We start from the raw sequence: 6,437 nt of genomic DNA on the forward strand, positions 1-6,437 counted from the left end.
ATGGAGGTCTGGATGGGACTTCATGACAGCCATGCAGAGGGAGTTAGACTGTGGGTTGATGAAACACCCAGTTTATGACAGATTTACAGAGGAAGTTTGGCTGTGGGTTGATGGGACATCTTACTAGTTTATGACAGATTTANTAATATTAACATGGAATCTAGAAGGACAAGACACCTCTGTTTTATACTTTATCTAATATTAACATGGAATCTAGAAGGGGAGGACACCTCTCTGTTTTATACTTTATATAATATTAACATGGCATCTAGAAGGGCAGGACACCTCTCCGATGACAAAATCACAATGACTTGCCAAAACAAAAAGGCTTGCCAAACAAAAGAGATCCAAACAAACTGCAGGAAAACAACCTAGTTGGGATCTGGCAGCCCAATTCTGATCTTTAGCCCAATGGCGAAGTTGCAATTTTTGGGGGGGATTTCAGATATGACATCATCGTTTGAGCACTATCCACAGACTTTTTAAACTACGGCACGCAACATGGTTCAATTTGCCTATAAATAAGCACAATCTACTTTTTAGTTTTTCAAATTGTCGCCGTCTTGGAGCTAGAATTGGGATCATGTATACTCTGCTAATGCCAATACTAAAAAAAAGAGTAACGGAGAGTACTGGACAATGCAGAGAACTTAGCAAATTAAGTGTTTGTGGTAAGTACATGGGAGCTGCCATCATATGCACCTTCGCCACTATTGGCAAAGTTGCTGATCTGATTGGTCAAAAGACTAACTTTGTCTCATTAATTTGTCTGCATTTACACAGGCAGACAAATTCTGATATTTTCTTCACTAATTGGTCTTTTGACCAATCACACACACATCACATATTTTTCAGAGCTGACCTGATTGGTCCAAAGACAAATTATATTAAAACATATATTCAGAATTGGGCTGCTTGGGTGAAGAAGCGTTGGAGAAGCGTTGAGAAAAATGTACATTTCAGTTTGTTCCCTGAATTGACTTCTACATCTGCATTGCTTGCTGTTTGGGGTTTTAGGCTGGGTTTCTGTATAAACTCTTTGTGACATCTACTGATGTCAAAAGGGCTTTATAAACATATTTGATTTGATTTGATTTTGGTTTGACTGAATGGAATTGACCCCAACCCTGGTGAGAAATCACTCATTCTTAAAGGCCCAGTCCTCCAAGAACCTGTCCCTGCCTGCTGCTGCCCCCTAGTGGTAGGATGTGAGTAGTGGAAAAAAACTATGGTTTTGTCTCCATTATCTCTCCCTCCTGAAGTGTGCGCTTGTTCACTACTCCTCACAAATGTAAAAGCATTGGATTGGTGTAGGCATGGAGGAAGTTTCCATATAGAGTACCAGTAATTTCCTTTCAAATCCATGAAGGGAAGGGAACAAGTGCACACTACAGGAGAAAGGTGATATCTGGATGCAACCTGTTTCCCTGGCATAATCCACTTGTTTACCTCCATTCCTAACATCATATCACTGTATCCCATATCAATTGTGTGACAATTATTGTTGTGACAATTACTACATGCTTTTTATAGATTGTAAGTGAATGTGGCAGGTAAAAATGGCTTGAAAGTAGTAGTTGTGAACGTTGTTAATTAAATGTGTATTTTCCTTGTCCCAAATTACAGGTATTTATCCATGGCTTGAGAAGGGAGGTCTGGATGGGACTTCATGACAGCCGTGCAGAGGGAGTTAGACTGTGGGTTGATGAAACACCTTACTAGTTTATGACAGATTTACAGAGGAAGTTTGGCTGTGGGTTGATGGGACATCTTACTAGTTTATNATGACAGATTTACAGAGGAAGTTTGGCAGTGGGTTGATGGGACACCTTACTAGTTTAGGACAGATATACAGGGAGTTTGGCAGTGGGTTGATGGGACATCTTACTAGTTTATGACAGATTTACAGAGGAAGTTTGGCAGTGGGTTGATGGGACATCTTACTACCCAGAGAGTGTTTCTCTATGTTGTTGAACCAGATGATTTGGTCACACTTTACAACAACACTCATTATAAATGTCAGTAAATGTTTTTTAAATGAATTTGTTATGAATGATTAGGAATTGTAATGGTTATGTGTAGAAATGCTTTATAAATGTTTACAAATAACAACATACTAATGTATTGATACTATGTACAGTATTTATGAATATACTATTAATATATGCTTATTCATTTAGTAATTCAGTGTCATTTTAAACAACTTCTTTGGCATTAAGCACTGTGTTATGGTCACCCAAAGCGCATTAGATCCATTGACGAGCTGGAACAGTGTAGGGAGCATTATGAAAATCAACTGGGTCTGTGAGAACCAGACCCACAATCAACTGGGTCTGTGAGAACCAGACGGGCAATCACCTGGGTCTGTGAGAACCAGACCCACAACCAACTGGGTCTGTGAGAACCAGACGCACAACCAACTGGGTCTGTGAGAACCAGACACACGTCCATGTTGAACACTAGTTGTAATGGTTATGGGTCCATGGTTAAAGAAGGGGCAGTCTGGGATTGTCCAAGTGACAGGGTGACTGGTTGCTTTGTTGTTTGAATCCCAGATTGACCCTTTATTAAGTCTATCTGATGGAGTTGTGTTTGATATCAATGTGAAGTTTTAAGCTGTTTTAGTTTTTATTTGTAATTAAACTGACAACATTATATCAGAAATGATTATGTAATCCAATGCAATAAATATACAATAGAAGTTATCAGATGTTATATTAGTAGTGAATAGTACATGTATACCATTGTGTAATGTATTGTAGTAAAATTAGGGGCTAGCCCCTCTTCCAGTGACTGTCAACCCAACACCTTAGTCGTTACACCAAGAGATTTGAATCCCTTGATGAGATTGCTAGGTGTTGGGTTAAGGTCACTACAGTACAATCTCAGTATAGACTAGGTTATGAGGTTGCTAGGTGTTGGGTTAAGGTCACTACAGTATAAACTCAGTATAGACCAGGTTATGAGGTTGCTAGGAGGTAAAAATGGCTTGAAGTAGTAGTTGTGAACGTTGTTAATTAAATGTGTATTTCCTTGTCCAAATTACAGGTATTTATCCATGGCTTGAGAAGGGAGGTCTGGATGGACTTCATGACAGCCGTGCAGAGGGGTTAGACTTGTGGGTTGATGAACACTTACTAGTTTGACAGATTTACAGAGGAAGTTTGGCTGTGGGTTGATGGGACATCTTACTAGTTTGACAGATTTACAGAGGAAGTTTGGCTGTGGGTTGATGGGACATCTTACTAGTTTGACAGATTTACAGAGGAAGTTTGGCTGTGGGTTGATGGGACATCTTACTAGTTTGACAGATTTACAGAGGAAGTTTGGCTGTGGGTTGATGGACATCTTACTAGTTTATGACAGATTTACAGAGGAGTTTGGCTGTGGTTGATGGGACATCTTACTAGTTTATGACAGATTTACAGAGGAAGTTTGGCTGTGGGTTGATGGGACATCTTACTAGTTTATGACAGATTTACAGAGGAAGTTTGGCTGTGGGTTGATGGGACATCTTACTAGTTTATGACAGTTTACAGAGGAAGTTTGGCTGTGGTTGATGGACATCTTACTAGTTTATGAAGATTTACAGAGGAGTTTGGCTGTGGTTGATGGGACATTTACTAGTTTAGGACAGATATACAGGGAGTTTGGCAGTGGGTTGATGGGACATCTTACTACCCAGAGAGTGGACCACCTGGTTCTCTATGTTGTTGAACCAGATGATTTGGTCACACTTTATAACAACACTCATTATAAATGTCAATAAATGTTTTTTAAATGAATTTGTTATGAATGATTAGGAATTGTAATGGTTATGTGTAGAAATGCTTTATAAATGTTTACAAATAACACAATACTAATGTATTAATACTATGTACAGTATTTATGAATATACTATTAATATATGCTTATTCATTTAGTAATTCAGTGTCATTTTAAACAACTTCTTTGGCATTAAGCACTGTGTTATGGTCACCCAAAGCGCATTAGATCCATTGACGAGCTGGACAGTGTAGGAGCATTATGAAAATCAACTGGGTCTGTGAGAACCAGACTCACAACTGGGTCTGTGAGAACCAGACCAAAATCAACTGGGTCTGTGAGAACCAGACCCAAAATCAACTGGGTCTGTGAGAACCAGACCCAAAATCAACTGGGTCTGTGAGAACCAGACACACGTCCATGTTGAACACTAGTTGTAATGGTTATGAGTCCATGGTTAAAGAAAGAGAAGTCTGGGATTGTCTAAGTGGCAGGGTGACTGGTTGCTTTGTTGTTTGAATCACAGATTGACCCTTTATGAAGTCTATCTGATGGAGTTGTGTTGGAAATCCATGTGAAGTTTTAAGCTGTTTTAGTTTTTGCTTGTAATATAACTGACAAAATTATATCAGAATTATTATGGAGTCCAGTGCACTAACTATACAGTAGAAGTTATCAGGTGTTATATTGTAGTGAATAATACATGTATACCATTGTAATGTATTGTGTAAAATTAGGGGCTAGCCCCTCATCCAGTGACTGTCAACCCAACACCTTAGTCGTTACACCAAGAGATATGAATCCTTGACGAGATGTTGAGATAAGGTCACTACGTATAAACTCAGTATAGACCAGGTTATGAGGTTGCTAGGTGTTGGGTTAAGGTCATTCAGTATAAATTCAGTATAGACCAGGTTATGAGGTTGCTAGGGTTTTGGGTTAAGGCACTACAGTATAAACTCAGTTAGACCAGGTTATGAGTTGCTAGGTGTTGGGTTAAGGACACTACAGTACCAGGTTATGGGGATTGTCTGGTAATTACTCAAATCGTATATCATTGCTGTAGAAAGAGTAATCGAATCAAATCAAATTGTATTGTCACATACAGATGGTTAGCAGCTGTTAAGTGAGTGTAGCGAAATGCTTGTGCTTCTAGTTCCGAACATGCAGTAATATCTAACAAGTAATCTAAAAATTTCACAACATCTACCTTATACACACAAGTGTAAAGGAATGAATAAGAATATGTACTAACAACATATGGATGAGCGATGGCCGAACGGCAAAGGACGATGCAGTAGATGGTATAGAGTACAGAATATACAGTGGGGCAAAAAAGTATTTAGTCAGCCACCAATTGTGCAAGTTCTCCCACTTAAAAAGATGAGAGAGGCCTGTAATTTTCATCATAGGTACACTTCAACTATGACAGACAAAATTAGAATAAAAAAATCACATTGTAGGATTTTTTATGAATTTATTTGCAAATTATGGTGGAAAATAAGTATTTGGTCAATAACAAAAGTTTATCTCAATACTTTGTTATATACCTTTGTTGGCAAATGCAGAGGTCAAACGTTTTTTTGTAAGTCTTCACAGGTTTTCACACACTGTTGCTGGTATTTTGGCCCATTCCTCCATGCAGATCTCCTCTAGAGCAGTGATGTTTTGGGGCTGTTGCTGGCCAACACGGACTTTCAACTCCCTCCAAAGATTTTCTATGGGGTTGAGATCTGGAGACTGGCTAGGCCACTCAGGACCTTGAAATGCTTCTTACGAAGCCACTCCTTCGCTGCCCGGGCGGTGTGTTTGGGATCATTGTCATGCTGAAAGACCAGCCACGTTTCATCTTCAATGCCCTTGCTGATGGAAGGAGGTTTTCACTCAAAATCTCCCGATACATGGCCCCATTCATTCTTTCCTTTACACGGATCAGTCGTCCTGGTCCCTTTGCAGAAAAACAGCCCAAAGCATGATGTTTCCACCCCATGCTTCACAGTAGGTATGGTGTTCTTTGGATGCAACTCAGCATTCTTTGTCCTCCAAACACGACGAGTTGAGTTTACCAAAAAGTTATATTTTGGTTTCATCTGACCATATGACATTCTCCCAATCTTCTTCTGGATCATCTAAATGCTCTCCTAGCAAACTTCAGACGGGCCTGGACATGTACTGGCTTAAGCTTTGGGACATTCTGGCACTGCAGGATTTGAGTCCCTGGCGGCGTAGTGTGTTACTGATGGTAGGCTTTGTTACTTTGGTCTCAGCTCTCTGCAGGTCTTTCACTAGTCCCCCGTGTGGTTCTGGGATTTTTGCTCACCGTTCTGTGATCATTTTGACCCCACGGGGTGAGATCTTGCGTGGAGCCCCAGATCGGGGGAGATTATCAGTGGTCTTGTATGTCTTCCATTTCCTAATAATTGCTCCACAAGTTGATTTCTTCAAACCAAAGCTGCTTACCTATTGCAGATTCAGTCTTCCCAGCCTGGTGCAGGTTCTACAATTTTGTTTCTGGTGTCCTTTGACAGCTCTTTGGTCTTGCCATAGTGGAGTTTGGAGTGTGACTGTTTGAGGTTGTGGACAGGTGTCTTTTATACTGATAACAAGTTCAAACAGGTGCCATTAATACAGGTAACGAGTGGAGGACAGAGGAGCCTCTTAAAGAAGAAAGT

Source organism: Salvelinus sp. IW2-2015, unplaced genomic scaffold (assembly GCF_002910315.2).
Source record: "Salvelinus sp. IW2-2015 unplaced genomic scaffold, ASM291031v2 Un_scaffold1135, whole genome shotgun sequence".
Lineage (NCBI taxonomy): Eukaryota > Metazoa > Chordata > Actinopteri > Salmoniformes > Salmonidae > Salvelinus > Salvelinus sp. IW2-2015.